Consider the following 16,615-nt stretch of genomic DNA (forward strand, 5'->3'; position numbering starts at 1 on the left):
AAGATAAAATGGTACAAAGATAAGTTGACTGTCATGGGTCCCCAAAGCGACCCTAAAATTTGAGGTTCTACTCTTTGCCATGAGCAGGTATAATACAGCCCACCAAATTGGGTTGAGTGGCCCCCCAGGCCTGCCTCCCACCATGCCCTGACCATGGCTCCATCCTTCTGACGAAGCAATCGTGGATGAGCTACAAAACCAGTCCTCCTCTTTCTTCCCACCGACCATCACTGAGAAGACCTGCCCCACGGGAGCAGAGTGTGAAACCACGGAGATGGTTACACTGTTTAGATAATGGACAGCCCTACTGGGAGGAATGAGGAGTCCGAAGACTTTCCCTCTCAATAGAGATGCACTGCTGCTTTTTGGGCTGCCATTATTACTGTGGTTTGTCTTTTACTGAATTGCCTGGTTGCTACTTTGCCAGAGTGTCTGCAGCTGCCACCCCCCCGACCACAACCTCCCACCTCCCGATATATGACTAGGGTTGACCATTTGACTGGTTTTCTACTGGATGGTCCAGTTTTCAGCTGTCTGTCCCCTTCAAGAATGGACACCATTATGGTCTGTCTTTTAATCGTAGGCACTCAGTCCCAGGGCACTAATGACCCCCCATTAAAACACACTTGAGGAAGGAATAACACCTTCCTCTTCAGCTTTCCTCAGGCCCCTTCCCTTCTCATCAGGCTGGTTTTGCCTTCACTGAATTCAGTCAGAAGTAGATGAGAGAGATGAGAGATTGAACCAGCAAGGTAGCAGTTTGGATGGAGAGGAAAGGGAGGATCTTGGCGATGTTGTGGAGGTGAGATCGGCAGGTTTTGGAGATGGATTGGGTGTGAGGGGTGAACGAGAGAGCAGAGTCGAGGATGACACCAAGGTTGCGGGCTTGTGAGACGGGAAGGATGGTAGTGCCATCTACAGTGACAGGAAAGTCAGGGAGAGGGCATGGTTTGGGAGGGAAGATAAGGAGTTCAGTCTTGAACATATTGAGTTTTAGATGGCGGGCAGACATCCAGATGGAGATGTCCTGAAGGCAGGAGGAGATGCGAGCCTGAAGGGAGGGAGAGAGAGCAGGGGCAGAGATGTAGATTTGGGTGTCATCAGCGTAGAGGTGATCGTTGAAGCCGTGGGAGTGAATGAGTTCACCAAGGGAGTGAGTGTAAATAGAGAACAGAAGGGGACCAAGAACTGACCCTTGAGGAACCCCTACAGTAAGGGGATGGGAGGGGGAGGAGGAGCCCACAAAGAAGACTGAGAATGAACGGCCGGATAGATAAGAGGGAAACCAGGAGAGGACGGAGTCAGTGAAGCCACAGTTGGATAGTGCGTTCAGATATCCATAAAAGCAATCACCTAGATCCCTCTCCCACTATTAGACAAGCGTTATTGAAGGCTAGGGCAGTAGTTGGGGCTATAGGAGAAAAGGGAAGATGATAAGAAGATGAACTGTGTTAGTGTGTCCTGAAGACCAGGGTACCTCTGGAAGAAGATCAAGGGAGCCCAGAGATGAGAAGTCAGGGGAGGAGGCTGCAGTGGCTCAGCAGTTGGGAGGGAAGGGAAATGGAAGAGATGGAAGAAAAATGACCGCGAGAGAAGGGAAGGAGGTACATGGAAAGAAGGGGAAAGAACTGAGGAGAGAGGAATGAGAGGAACTCAGAGGAGGGCAGAAAGAAGAAGAGAAGAAGAGAAAGGGAGGAGAGAAGAGGAACAGCTGGAAGAAAAAGACAAGGTGGAAGTTGACCGAGGAAAAAAGAGTAGGAAGATGGGACAGGATGAAGAGTCAGCAGAACAAAGGGAAAGAAGAAAATGAGGAATAGGAAGGGAGAAAAGAAGAGATGAGGGAAAGGAAAGGGAAAGGGAAAAGGGCAGGAGAAAGATAAGCAGAGGGAAAGAGAGTGAAAAAGTAGGAAGGAGGCAGAGAGGGAAGGAGGAGAGACAAACGGGGGTAGGCTAAACATGCTAAAATCCGATAATTTTTCACAAGTGTCAGCTAGCTGAGTAAGATGGGGGCCCCCAAAGTCTGACATTTTACTAAGGAAAAAATGTATCCCCCCTCAGCAAAGCATTTAAGGAATGAGGGGAGAGATTTGCCTTGTCACTCTGGTAGGCCCTCAAATGCAAAAAACGGAGAAAGAAAAATCCCCATAGGTTACTGATTCAATTGTCTCGTTATATGGATCCATGCCCTAAAGAATATTTTTCCCATTTCTGATGACTCTGGAAACCAACACACTGAACCCCCAGCTAACTTTCCTCCTCACGTAAACCTAATCTACTTTCACCTCGGAGTGGGAGTGGAGTTGCAATTTCCTCTTTGGGGGTGTCAGAAGCTCCTCCAAAATGGTTCAGCGACTGCAGCTCTGCCTCCACAAATAACCTCTGCTCTGTGTCTGAGAGGAGTCTGGGAGGGAGGGGGGGGATTTGTGCTCGGGAAAGTCATTTCAGAGCTCAGGGCTCAGGCCAATCCGAGCGGCAGCTGACACTGTCAGGTCTTCCAGCCTGGCCTGAGCGCCTGTTTCAGCTTTCCTCCCACGTCCCTTTTCCCTGGCACAAGCGGGGCCAGATATATTGGACAACAAGCTTCTTCTCTTCCTCTGTCTGGCCCAGGAGCAGGGACTGTTATTCCTATTGTCCTCCCTGCTATCCAGGGTAGATCAGGTTAAAATGACAAATTGCTCAGGGACCTCCTGTGTTTATTTCTCCTAATCCCGGGCTTCCCTGCTGAGAAGAGGGATGTGGGCCCAAAAACTAGCCAGTCTGCACCTTCTGTTGCTTCGATTAACCCTGAGCAGTGGAACCATGACTTGTAGCCATAAGGGAAGGCTCGTCTTCATTTGCACCATCCTTCTCCTCCCCAGAACTTGGGAGCACTTTAGGAGATTTTTACAAGACAGCTTTCTAGTGCAACTGTCAACAGATCATATTCCACTTTGCAAAGAACAGAAGTAATTTCTCTTAAATCTGTATTAATTTCTTCTCGACATTTCTTTGTCCTGTTATAAAGTTTATTTTTCAAGAAGGAGTCACTGCTAAGAAGCATAGAGGATGAGGGAGCGAGGGTGGGAGAAACATCAAGAGAGGGAGAAGTAAAGAGAAAAAGTGAGAGTGAAAGAAGGTGAGAGATAAAGAGAGAGAGTGGAGAAATAGAAAGACGCAAAGAGCAAGAGAGGCAGAGGAAAAAGGGAGAGACAAAAAGAGAGGCAGAGAAATAAGGGAGAGACAAAAAGAGAGACACAGAGAAAAAGAAGCCGAGAGAAATAGGAAGAGAAAAATGCAGAGAGAAAGAAGAGCAGCCAGACACTTATGTGAGAGTGAAAAAACATCTGAGCTTTTCTCTCAGGTAGAAGGAATCCATTAATCACAGCCTATGGTTGGAAGAGGGGAGGAGGAAAGGGAGAAGGCTCATAGAGACCTTTATTTTCCACAAACAAGTTTCTTTGCATGGAGAAGCAGCATGGACTAATGGAAAGAGCATGGGCCCGAGAGTCAGAGGACGTGGGTTCTAATTCTGGCTCTGCCAATTGCTTGCTGTGTGACGCCGGGCAAGTCACTTAACTTCTCTATGCCTCAGTTCCCTCCATTGTAAAATAGGGATTAATTACCTGTTCTCCCTCCCACTTAGACTGTGAGCTCCATGAGGGACAGGGACTCTGTCCAACCTAATTAGCTTGTAACTACCCCAGCACTTAGAACAGTGTTTGAAAGCGCTTAATAAATACCATTAAAAAAAATAACAATCTCCAGCTAGGGTAAGACCCAGGACAGACATTTCTCCCCTTAGTAACAGCGGCCACCCTCTCTCTTCTGTCTAGCATCCAGGAGATCCCAGTCTAATGGTCTGTGGTCAGTCTTGGGCTCGGGTCTGACCTTGGGACTCTGACATAAAACTGGTCAGCTGTTGTTGTTTCTGGGAAGGCTGAAAAAAAGGAGGAGGGGCAGTTGAGTTTAAAACCACTGTTTCTATAAAATCAGCAACTAAAATAAGCAGCAGAACAGATGCAGAAGGTATTCTATTTCTCCTCCCTCAGAGAACAAGGGGTAACATGGACCTTAGGCTGGCACTTCTTTGAATAGTAAAGGTTTCTAAAAGGAGTTTATTTCTCAGCCCAGAAATCACACATGTGAAATTCACGTGCTGCCTTCTGCTCCCATCCTGCTCCAAGAAAAGAGCCCAGAGAAAAAATTAACCGTGTCAGGCCTTGACTGTTAATATGGTAGGCCTCGTCTCCTGCCCCGGCTGGAAGAGCCCTTATGTTCATTCATCCCAAGAGAAGAGTGAGAATTACCTTCTGAATAAAGTCCGTCTCCAGAGCAGCAATCCGGTCAGTGGTAGCAGAGGGCTAACCCACCTACTACAAGAGGCTGAGATGTGCTCTCTCTTTCTCACCTATCTCCCTTTCCATCTCTCTTTCACAGAGATTCACAGTTGAAGAAGCAGGCAGCATTATTGAAACAATCCTCACAGCTGCACTGATGTTCAGTGAGTCTCTTACGGTGAGAATGGGTGAAAAGTATGGCATTGGCATGGCGTGAAGACTGATTTGACTCATATTGGTAGAGCCATCAATCAATGGTATTTATTAAGCACTTACTGTTTGCAGAGCACTGTACTAAACACTTGCAATACCTACCTCTATTATTCCTGTCAGACCAGTTATGAATAGGAAACCAAGGACTTTGTTCTTCCAAATAATCTGTCTGCCAGGTCACATTGCCACTAAGAAGCAGTGAAACAGCTTGGTTTATTAATAATAATAATAATTATTGTATTTGTTAAGCGCTTACTATGTGCCAAGCACCATTCTAAGCACTAGGGTAGATACATGGTAATCAGTTTGTCCCACATGGGACTCCCAGTTTTAATCCCTATTTTACAGAAGAGGTAACTGAGGCACAGAGAAGTTAAGTGTCTTTCCCAAGGTCATACAGCAAAGTGGCGGAGCCAGAATTAGAACCCACATCCTCTGACCCCCCAATCCTGTGCTCTTTCCACTAAGCCATGCTGCTTCAGTGGAAAGAGTATGGGAGTCAGGAGTCTAATCCCAGTTCTGCCATTTACCTTTTGTGTCCTTGGTCAGGTCGCTTAATCAATCAATCCAACAATAATATTTATTGAAAGTCTACTCTTTACTGAGCACTACAGAGCACTTGGGAGAATACAATAGAGATAACAGGCACAATCTCTACCTTTGTGGAGCTTAAAATCCAATGGGGGAAATGCCTAGAAAAGCATTTACACATAGAGAGAAAAAGAGAATAGAAAGAAGGATAATCAAATAAATTATGTTTAAAAAGTAGAGTATATCAATGGATAGGTACACAAGTGTTGTGGGTGTCTGTGAGTATATAAGTGATGAAGGCATAGTTGGGAGAATATGACCTGAGAAGAAGAAAATGAACTGGGGGAAGCCTTCTGCTGGTGGTGGGATTTCAGGAGGGTTTTGAGGATGGCAAGACCCTAAATTTGTGCCTTACGTCTGAAACTCAAGGGTATGCCATTGGCTTGTGACCCTGGTACACAAAGACCACAGCTTTCTTTCTGTAAAGGATTAAATTCACTCGTATTTAAAAAACCCTCCTCAAAATCAGTCCTTTTTCTGCCTGTTCATCCACATTTTTATACCATTCAGCACAGGAGACAAGTTAGGGTGGCAAAGGGTAGCTTGCTTATTATCCTTTTTCAAGGGAAAACTCTGAATAGTTGTCACTTGTAGTCTTTGAAATCATAAATTGATGTCAGTACCCTCTTAAATTTCCTGGAGTGTTCCATAATTGCATCTAAATGACAACTAAAGCATCTACCCACAATTTCTAATGGATATTTTCTGTTCTATAAACAACTACAGGCATTTAAAGTTGATTCTAGCATTGATCAGATAGCACCCAGTGAGACACTATTTTTCATAATTCTTTGCTTCAAAATGGCAGAATTCCCTTGTAATAATAACAATAATAATAATAATAACATCTGTTAAGCACTTACTATGGGCTAGGCACTGTTCTAAGTGCTGAGTTAGATGCAAGATAATTGGGCTGGACACAGTCCCTGTTCCACTTAGAGCTCACAGTCTTAATCCCCATTTTACAGATGAGAGTACTGAGGCACAGAGAAGTTATGTGTCTCACCCTAGGTCTCACAGCAGACAAGTGACAGAGCCAGGACTAGAACCTTCTAACTCCCAGGCCTGTGCTCTATCCACTAGGCTATGCTTACTGTTCTGTTAAATCACCCTCAAAATGAGAGAATAGACACTCATGGAAAAGCTGATCTTGATTTTAACCAAAAGGCCCATTTGAAGAACCCTTAATTTGCAATTAAGCTGTGAACAATCATTTTCCAGTAGAAGGCTGATCTTGGCACCTCACTTTCTGAGGGAAGTTAGAACTAGCTGTCACCGCCACTGTATTATTCAGTCAGATTTCAGATATAGCTGTCTCCATTTGATTTGGATTCATCATTGCCTCTGTGTAGATTGCTTCTATGCTTGTTTTTGCCTTTTCATTGTGAGTTCCTTGGCTGTCTTCAATCATGTTTTTCTTCATAAATTCCTCAAACGACTAGGTCAGCATTACACTCATTGTAGATGCTCAATAAATGACCTGATGCTAGATAAGGTATCTTAAAAGGAACACTCTGAGAATGCCTGGACTGAGTCAATGGTGATAAGTTCCCAATGGAGTCACCTCCTACAAGAGGAGAATGGACTGGTTTTAAATCTCTGGAGGAAAGTCACCCAGGACTTGATTCAGGGGAGAGGAAGTGTGACTCCTTCCTGCTCACTGCATAAGGCTTTCACATCAAGTCGGTCAGTCAGTCAGTCAATTGTGTTTACTGAGCGCTTACTGTGTGCAGAGCACAGTAGTAAGCTCCTGGAAGAGTACAATACAACAATAAAGAGACACATCCCCTGCCCCCAGTGAGCTTACAGTCTAGAGGGGGAGGTAGACATTAATATAAATAAATGAATTACATATATGTACACAAGTGCCGTGGGGGTGAATAAAGGGAGCCAGTCAGAACACAGAAGGGAATGGGAGAAGAGGAAAGAAAGGCTTAGTCATGGAAGGCCTCTTGGAGGAGATGTGCCTTCAATAAGGCCTTGAAGGTGGAAGACTTACTGTGTTTCACATTTGAGGAGGGAGGGCATTCCAGGCCAGAGGAAGGATGTGGGCAAGAGGCCAGCAGCGAGACAGATGAGACTGAAGAACAGTGAGCAGGTTAGCATAAGAGAGAAGTATACTGGTTTGGTTGTAGTAGGAGAGTTACGAGGGAAAGTAGGAGGGGCAAAGTGATGGAGTGCTTTCAAGCCAATGGTGAGGGGAATGATGGTACAGAGTGCAGGTTGGAGTGGCCAGGGCAAGACACAAGAGGTTGGTGAGCACTGGGCTGATGTCAATTAGATCATCAGTCCAGCTGTTGCTGCTCTATCCCATGGCAAAATCTTTTCCAAGGAACTTAAGAAGCCACATTGGGGTATGGGCAGTATCTCCCAAGCAGTAAGATTGACATAGATGCTGAGGCAGATGCCCACATCTGTTCAATGGGGAACAAGGGAAGGGTAGAGGGATGTAGCTTTCTCTACTTGACATCCCAAGCATCCTTCAGAGCCACAGGCTGAGCAGTTTAGCCCCTCAGCAAAAAAAGCAAGGCAAGAGTTCCCAGAGGCTACCCAACAAGAAGTGGGAGCAGTAGGGTAAGCTTTAGATGGTCAGTAAGGGAAGCCCATAGCCTCAGGTGGCTAAATCCCAAACTCTTTTCATTCATTCATTCAATCATATTCATTGAGTGCTTATTGTGAGCAGAGCACTGTACTAAACGCTTGGGAAAGTACAACACAACAGTAAATAGTGATATTCCCTGCCCAAAATAATCTTATGGTCTAGAGGCAGGGAGACAGACACCAGTACAAATAAATAAAATTACAGATATATACAAAAGTGGTGTGGGGCTGGAAGGGGGGAAGAACAAAGGGAGCAAGTCAGGGCGATGCAGAAGGGAGTGGGAGATGAGAAAAAGTGAGGCTTAGTCTGGGAAGGCCTTTTGGAGGAGATGTGCCTTAAATAAGGCTTTGCAGGTGGAGAGAGTAATTGTCTGTAGGATTTTAGTAGGGAGGGCATTCCAGATCAGAGGTAGGATGTGGGCTAGGGGACAGTGGAGAGGCAGGTGAGATCGAGGCACAAGTGAGAAGGTTAGCACTAGAAGAGCGAAGTGTGCAGGCTGGGCTGTAGAAGGAGAGAAGTGAGGTAGTGCAGGAGGGGACAAGGTGATGGACTACTTTAAAGCCAATGGTGAGGAGTTTTTGTTTGATATGGAGGTGGATGGGCAACCAATGGGGTTTTTTGAAGGGGGGGGGTGCCATGTCCTGAACGATTTTGTAGAAAAAGTATCCGGGCAGCAGATTGAAGTATGGACTGGAGTGGGGAGAGGCAGGAGGTTGGGAGGTCAGAAGGAAGGCTGATGCAGTAATCCGGGCAGGATAGGATGAGTGATTGTATTAATGTGGTAGCAGTTTGGATAGAGAGGAAAGGAAAGGAGAGGAAAGGCTCTCCCAAAGGATATGTTCATTTGGACCTTTGTCATTCATTCCATACCATTTGTTCAGCAACTACTGTGCAAACACTGAATTAGATGCTGCGGAACACTTGATAAAAGGACCAGGCACCATCCCTGTCCTCAAGGAATTTATAATCTAGAACCATAAAAAAAAAGACACCTCAATCCCCTGGGAAACTAACTCTCAAGTTGTTTGTGTTTTTTGCTTTTTGTTTTTTGTTAAGCACTCACTATGTGCCAGGTCTTGTACTAAGTGCTGGGGTAGATATAAGCTAATGGTATTGAACGCAGTCCATGCACCAAGTGGGGCTCACACTTTTAATCCCCATTTTGCAGATGAGGAAACTGAGGCACAGAAAAATTGAAATGACTTACCCATGGTCACACAGAAGACAGGTGGCAGAGCCTGGATTAGAACCTAGGTCCTTCTGAGTCCCAAGCCCATGCTCTATCCACTAGGCCATGCTGTTTCTCATTTGCAGCTAATTTACTCCTGTTGAAGGAGGAGGAGTATCAGGGAGGGAAGCCCCAACTCATCCTTATTCCTGATCTGAGCAGAACTTGTTCAACAGCTTTTCAAGGAATGAGACAACTAAGGTGAAAACTGAAAATATTTGCCCGTCCCCTGACTTTCAATTGACTGCTTGCCAACAAAACTTAGTAAATTCCTCATTTTTATGTGAAAATCAGCTTTTGTAATTATTGTACCAATTCCATCTCTACCCTCTGAAACATGGCCTCATTATTCACCTGGAGAATACTTTATTTCTCTTAACTTCTCCTGGTCACCCTAAAAGACGAAGCTGCTCAGGAGTGTGGGGTGTCATATTGGGAGTCAGAAGGTCATGGGTTCTAATCCTAGCTCCACCACTTTTTCATTCATTCATTCAATCTTATTTATTGAGCGCTTACTGTGTGCAGAGCACTGTACTAAGCACTTGGGAAGTACAAGTCATCTGCTATGTGATCTTGAGCAAGTCACTTCATTTCTCTGTGCCTCGGTTACCACATCTGCAAAATGGGGATTGAGACAGTGAACACCACATGAGACAGGGACTGTGTCCAACTTGATTTATTTGTATCCACCCCAACACTTAGTACAGTGTCTGTGGCACATAGTAAGTGCTTAACAAATATCATTACTATTATTATTATTATTATTTGGATTGGATAGTGGAAATTCTCTACAGGTCCCAGAGGTACCCTGGAGTTTTTTGTTGCAAGTTAAAAATCTGACAACAAAGAACTTGAAGAGGCTAATGGTTTAACTCAGAGGACGCTGTACATGCCGCACAGTTTTACCTTTAATTTCAAGCTGCAGCCTTAGGTATTTCTATTCCATTACCCTTCTCTGCTCTTTAGTGCCAGCCAAAATTTTGGCTATTGAAAAGAGAATCCCTCGACATGAGTAAACACTGAAACTAGAAGCAGCCTAGAGGTTACTATAAAACAATTGCCCTGGTTACATCTAGAATTGACCTCTTAGTTTTCACTCCTACACCCTAGAGGAAGATCTCAGAGACTGATCAGTACAGGGTTTGTTTTTTGCAAGGCTAAACCCTCCACCCTCAAGATTTCTTTGACTTGTGAGTGGGTGGTGTGTGTGTGTGTGTGTGTGTGTGTGTGTGCGTGCGAGAGAGAGAGAGAGAGAAAAGTATACATTTAGTATTGAATGTGTATACATTTACAATATGTTTTTCAGTGATGGCAGTGAGGGGAAACAGTTTAAGGATCCACTACCCTGTTTATTTTTCAGTTTCCATGGTAGTGATCAGCACAGTTTGGGTTACATGTGACAGGTTACACAATGACCCACTATGGAACATATCAAGCAAATGTACCCAGCAGAAAAACAGGACAAGGTCCTAATATGAAACTCTCTTTGGGGCTGGGCTATTTTCCTCAATTGCCATCTGACTTGGCCATACTTTACTCATTTGTAATAAAACCCTCTACAGAAAACTAGAAACTGCCACAACCTTCTTTTAAGCATTTTTGTTTCTTGTGGTTTGATGGTCAAATGAGAAACTTGGGGACACAAAAGTTCACCCAGAGTAAAATGCAAACTTTCTGTCCCCCTGGGCTCAGAGCCTAAAGATGCTCTCTCTGAGGGATGCACTCCTCTATGGTTCAGACCCACGCTGTAGCTGTTGAATTTCAAATCTCTGGCTGATCCAACGGTATCAAGAAATGGTCGTATTATTTCTGTCTGGCTTGAGCTGAATTGGCAATCTGAGCATAATCGTTTCCCATCATTTGGTCTCCCCAGAACTCAAAATTAGCAATTATTTGGACAATTTATAGACAAATCAGATTACCAGCTGTTATTCTACTCTTCCTCGTGGCGAACAAGCTATGATGACTCTGTAGATATGGGCAGACATGCACAGGGTGAAGGGGTTGGGGGAGTGGGGGTGGTAGAAGCAGCATGGCTCAGTGGAAAGAGCATAGGCTTAGGAGTCAGAGGTCATGGGTTCAAATCCTGGCTCTGTCACTTGTCAGCTGGGTGACTTTGGGCAAATCACTTAACTTCTCAATGCCTCAGTTCCCTCATCTGTAAAATGGGGATTAAGACTGTGAGCCCCACTTGGGACAACCTGATCACCTTGTATCCTCCCCAGAGCTTAGAACAGTGCTCTGCACATAATAAGCGCTTAACAAATGCCATTATTATTATTATTACTATTATTATTAGTAGTAGTAAAGACTGTCCAAGCTACCCAGTAATTGCAGAGCAGGGTTTTAAACTGTGAAAATTAAAGGCTTTCAGGTCAGTTTTCTGGCCACTAAACACAGGTTACATGAAGGGAGCAGTTTCAACTATATTGCTGTATTTTGAAAAATGAGCCATCTCTTGGATTCCTTTATCTGTTCTCTCCAATCTAATCCTCTTTTCAAAAGGCAGGGGTTTTTCAAAGGGACAAAACACGTGAGCCCACTTCCCCCAGGCCAGAGAAATATATCATTAAAAGGACTTTGAAATATAGTGCTTTTTAACTTGAACAGCCTCCCATACTTGCAAGTGCCTATAAACTGAAAGTAGGCTTCTTGGAACTCAGATTTGGGAGAAAATGTATAAAGTTCCAGAGGGCAAAAAAAATGTATATAAATCCCAACCCTGACTGCACTAAGATCTGCCATTGGAGAGCATCATGTTGCAGATCTTCTCTAATTATTATTCATTCATTCATTCAATCAATCGTATTTATTGAGTGCTTACTGTGTGCAGAGCACTGGACTAAGCGCTTGGGAAGTACAAGTCGGCAACATATAGAGACGGTTCCTACCCGACAACAGGCTCACAGTCTAGAAAGGGGATTTAATCCCCATTTTACAGTTGAGGGAACTGAGGCATAGAGTAGTTAAGTGACTTGCCCAAGGTCACCCAACAATTATTAGAAAAAATAATCTGAAATTTGATCTTTAGTACAGTGCCCTGCACACATAAGTGCTCAATAAATACGACTGATTGACTGATTCATATCTAACTTCCTTTTTTAAGGGTTTTACCAAGAATAACATCTAAATAACTCAGCCATACAAACTATTAGTCACAACTGGTGAAAGATGTTGGAAGCACTGTTGCCTCCTCTCACAAAGGATAGCTCTGTGGGGCAGTTGGATTGGCACAGTTCTATGTCTTGCTGATTGTTCTTCAATTTTAACAGGTATCGTGTTCATCCAAACAAGAATTAATCGAGCAATGCCCTAGTGTTTAAAAGGAGCTCTAAGAGTGAGGTGGGCCTTGTCCTCAGGAAGGTTGCAGTCTGAGTGCCACTGATGGTGTTCACTGCAGGGAGACTTTGGGAAAAGTTTCCTCGCAAACGCTGGTTCTGACAATGCCCCGTCAGTTGATGACACCCTGTTTAGTAGGAATTCCCCTCCCCTGCCACGCTGAGCCCACCATTATCCCCCCAATCAAAACATAAAGTCAACCCAACTGGTCATGCTTATGAGCCCCCTTTTTTATGGTATTTGCTAGGTGTTTACTATGTGTCCAATACCATTTTAAGCATAGGAGTAGTTACAAGTTAACTAGGTTAGACAAAGTCCCTGTCCCACATGGGGCTCAGAGTCTAAGTAGGAGGGAGAACAGGAATTTAATCCCCATTTTACAGTTGAGGGAACTGAGGTACAGAGAATTTAAGAGACTTGTCCAAGGTCACACAGCAAGCAATTGGCAGAGCAACGGGCAGAACCATGATTGGAAACCAGGTCCTCTGGCTTCCAGGCCTGCGCTCTTTCCACTAGACCATGCTGCTTCTCTTCCTAGAACTATGGTTGTCTTATATGTTCGAGTATCTTGCTTCCTGCTTGGTCCTGTCTTCACCCTTTACATTTTCAGGTCCTCAAGAGTGAGGAAATTGTCCTGACCTCTTAATGCCCAGGTCCTTTTATAATAATGATGATGGTATTTGTTAAGTGCTTACTATGTGCCAAGCACTGTTCTAAGCACTGGGGTAGATACAAGGTAATCAGGGTGTCCCACATGGGGCTCACGGTCATAATCCTCATTTTACATATGAAGTAACTGAGGCACAGAGAAATGAAGTGACTTGCCCAAGGTCACATAGAAGACAAGTGGTGGAGCTGGGATTAGAACCCATGATTTCTGACACCCAGGCCTGTGCTATATCTACTGTGCCATGCTGCCAGGCTGATGCTGATAGCCCAGCATCCCCAAAGCTACGAGGCATAAGAAACGAGCAGAGTGGGAAGATGGAGCCTTTGACAACTGGATCCTCTGCCTCCTGTGAAACTTATCACATGCCTACAGTAAACATGATATCTGGAAAGTGGGGATAAATTCCCAGGAGGGTTTTCAAAGATATGATCAAGTTAACATGAAATTTGGACTACCTTGTAGCAGACAGATATTAACTCTTCAGAAATGGCTCATTCATTTCCTGGAAGCCAGTTTGGACTGAGGTTTTAGGGTATGAAGCCTGTGGTGGTCAAAACAGCTATGCCAGAATCAATTAGGCTAAGTCACAATCATTTTCTGGTGATGGAGGCCAAAACGAAGACTGGAAGATGACCAGGCCTACTAGTTACACTCTACCCTACATGGCAGATGACAGTAAACCAGGCTCAGTTTGATTTTGAAAGAGCAGATGTCCTGACTGCTAAGAGGGGATCGGTTCAGAAGCACTGTGAAAGCCAAACCAGAGAGCAATTTCATGGCCACATTAAAGAGTTGTGGCTAATGAGTTTTAGCACAAGAATAGCAGACCCTATTCATTCATTCATTCAATCAACTTTATTTAGCACTTACTCTGTACAAAGCACTGTACTAAGAGGGTATTATCAGGTGCCTGCCATCGAGTCATTTCTGATTGAGCAACTCTATAGATATATTTTTTCCAGAATGTCCTGTCTTCTGCCATAACTAGGAGCTTGGGAGAGTACATTAAAACACTAAAGAGACACATTCCCTGCCCATAACTGGCTTACAGCATTTTTATCCTACTAAAATCATATCTATTTAAATCATAGCCCTACCAAAATCATATCATCTCCACCCTATTCTCTTGACCTTATTCTCCCTACCTTCTGGGTGGCTTGGGTCTTTACCCATAAGCACTTTGCTATACTTCTCCACCCCCACCCTATGCCCAAATCAAGAAGCTTTCCCTGACTAACCTCTCTCTCTTCCCCAACCTATTCACCCTCCCCTCTGAATTTCCTATGCACTTGGGTCTGTACATCTTGACCACTTAAATACTCCACCTGTGTCCCACAACACTTATGTATTTTCTAAAAAATTCTAATGCTTCCTCTACCTGTAATTTCTTTTAAAGTCTGTTTCCCCCACTAGATTCTAAGCTCCTTGAAGTCAGAGACTGTCTATGAACTCTATTATGTTGTACTCTTTCAAGCACTTAGTACAGAGAGAGCGCACAGTAAGTGCTCAATAAATGCTATTGATCGATGATTTGCCAAGCGTTGTACTAAATTCTCGAGTAGATACAAAACAATAGAATCGCACACATTCCCTGTCCCTCATGGGGCCTCATAATGTAAAGGGGAGGGAGAATACATATTTAGTCCTCATTTTGCAAGTGAGGAAACTGAAGCACAAAGAAGTTGAGTGACTTCCATAAGGTTACACAGCAGGCAAGTTGCACAGCCAGGATTAAAATCCAGGTCACCTTATTCTGAGTGTTTATGCTCTATCCACCAGGGTGCTTGGCTCCATCACATTGAAGCCCAGCTGAGCAATATAGAAGACACCAGGGAGACCCTGCCCAATCACAGAAAACAGAATAAATGAGGTAATGAGGTTGAAATCCAGAATGAGAAAGATGCACATTTGAAAAGTTAATTTTCATCTCCAAAGGATTTGCATTCAAGTGACAAAGTTGACAGTTGTTTGGAAAAACTTTCACCTCCATGCTCTCACTTCTATATCTTTTCTTTCAAAGCTTCACCGCAATCTTCATAGGAAATTGTGCTGGAGATAATTCAGTGTAAATGCTTTTTATATTGTTGTTGGATGAATGACAATTTAGTTGGCTTTATGTCTCATATGGGGTATTTTCAACAATTGAACTCTAGAAAGAAATGTAAAAAGCATTATCATTAACTAAAAATACCCATGAACTGTAACCCCCGAGACTTTTATGGATATTGATACGTAATTTGGGGCTTTAGCTTGATTCTGTAATTTCAGTTTATAGTTTGGTAAAAGGCTAGTTGGTTTAGAAACCAAAATGAGGGTTTGAGGTTGAATGTTAAATACAAAGAAGACTTTTTACAGCAAGTTGTTTTAAAAGACAAATGCCTCAAAATGTATCTGGAAGTGACACTGCAGAATCTGAATGCTGAATTGTACACTCTGCCATGAAATCATCCCCCAGAAAGATGGGAGTTAGCTATGACAAATCGTATCCCAAGAAACAGAAGGATTCCTTTAAGACACGATTAGGCATTATGCCTACTATGTTAATTGATCTTTAGCTGCCAAAGGCCCATGGGACATGGTGCACATAGTATATGTACACCTAGAGAAGCAGTGTGGCTCAGTGGAAAAAGCACGTGCTTTGGAGTCAGAGGTCATGGGTTCAAATCCTGCTCTGCCAATTTCAGCTGTGTGACTTTGAGCAAGTCACTTAACTTCTCTGTGCCTCAGTTACCTCATCTGTAAAATGGGGATTAAGACTGTGAGCCCCCCACGGGACAACCTGATCACCTTGTAATCTCCCCAGTGCTTAGAACAGTGCTTTGCACATAGTTAAGTGCTTAATAAATGCCATCATCATCATCATTAGAGAAGCAGCGAGGCTCAATGCAAAGAGCACAGGCTTTGGAGTCAGAGGCCATGGGTTCAAATCTCAGCTCCACCAGTTGTCAGCTGTATGACTTCGGGCAAGTCACTTAACTTCTCTGTGCCTCAGTGACCTCATCTGTAAAATGAGGATAAAGACTGTGAGCCCCCCCCGTGGGACAACCAGATCACCTTGCAACCTCCCCAGCACTTAGAACAGTGCTTTGCACATAGTAAGCACCTAATAAATGCCATCATTATTATTACCTCCCTGGAAAAAGCCATCACTAATGATGCCTTTTGAGTTCACCCCAATGCATCATGCATGGGTAGTCAGAATGGCTGAGTGAAAGATGTTGACCAGTAGAGAGCAAGTCCCAAGGGCAGGGAAGTGGGATGGAAGCCCCCTCTGGAAAATACTGTCTCCCTTCTCTTTGGAGGGGTACTGACTGTTTACTGTGTGCACAGCACTGTACTACACACTTGGGAGACTACAATACATGTACTAGGTACAACCTCTGACTTCAAGGAGCATAGAAGCCTCCACCTGCCCAGGCTGTCGCCAAAGCCCAGAACAGTCACTTTAAAAGAAAGAAGGATTTTCCAGATTTTACCACATGATCTAATAGATTCATCAACCAAGAATTTCTTTCCATATCACATTCTAAAAGCTAAACACAGGGCAAAACTGCCTTGGTAAAACTGTGGCACACTCCTCTTACTACTTCCCTTGCCCCACGGAGAGGGAATATTCTGTTTGGGGAGCAGCAGGATCTTATGGGGAGGAAGGGAGA

General features: G+C 44.0%; 1 protein-coding gene across 1 annotated transcript in view; it reads right to left on the reverse strand.

The window, feature by feature from the left end:
• Positions 1-16,615, reverse strand: part of PIEZO2 (piezo type mechanosensitive ion channel component 2) — a 546,102-nt gene that overhangs the window by 379,796 nt on the left and 149,691 nt on the right. The gene's annotated exons all lie outside the window — the stretch shown is intronic.

Source organism: Tachyglossus aculeatus, chromosome 5, assembly GCF_015852505.1.
Source record: "Tachyglossus aculeatus isolate mTacAcu1 chromosome 5, mTacAcu1.pri, whole genome shotgun sequence".
NCBI classification, from domain to species: Eukaryota; Metazoa; Chordata; class Mammalia; order Monotremata; family Tachyglossidae; genus Tachyglossus; species Tachyglossus aculeatus.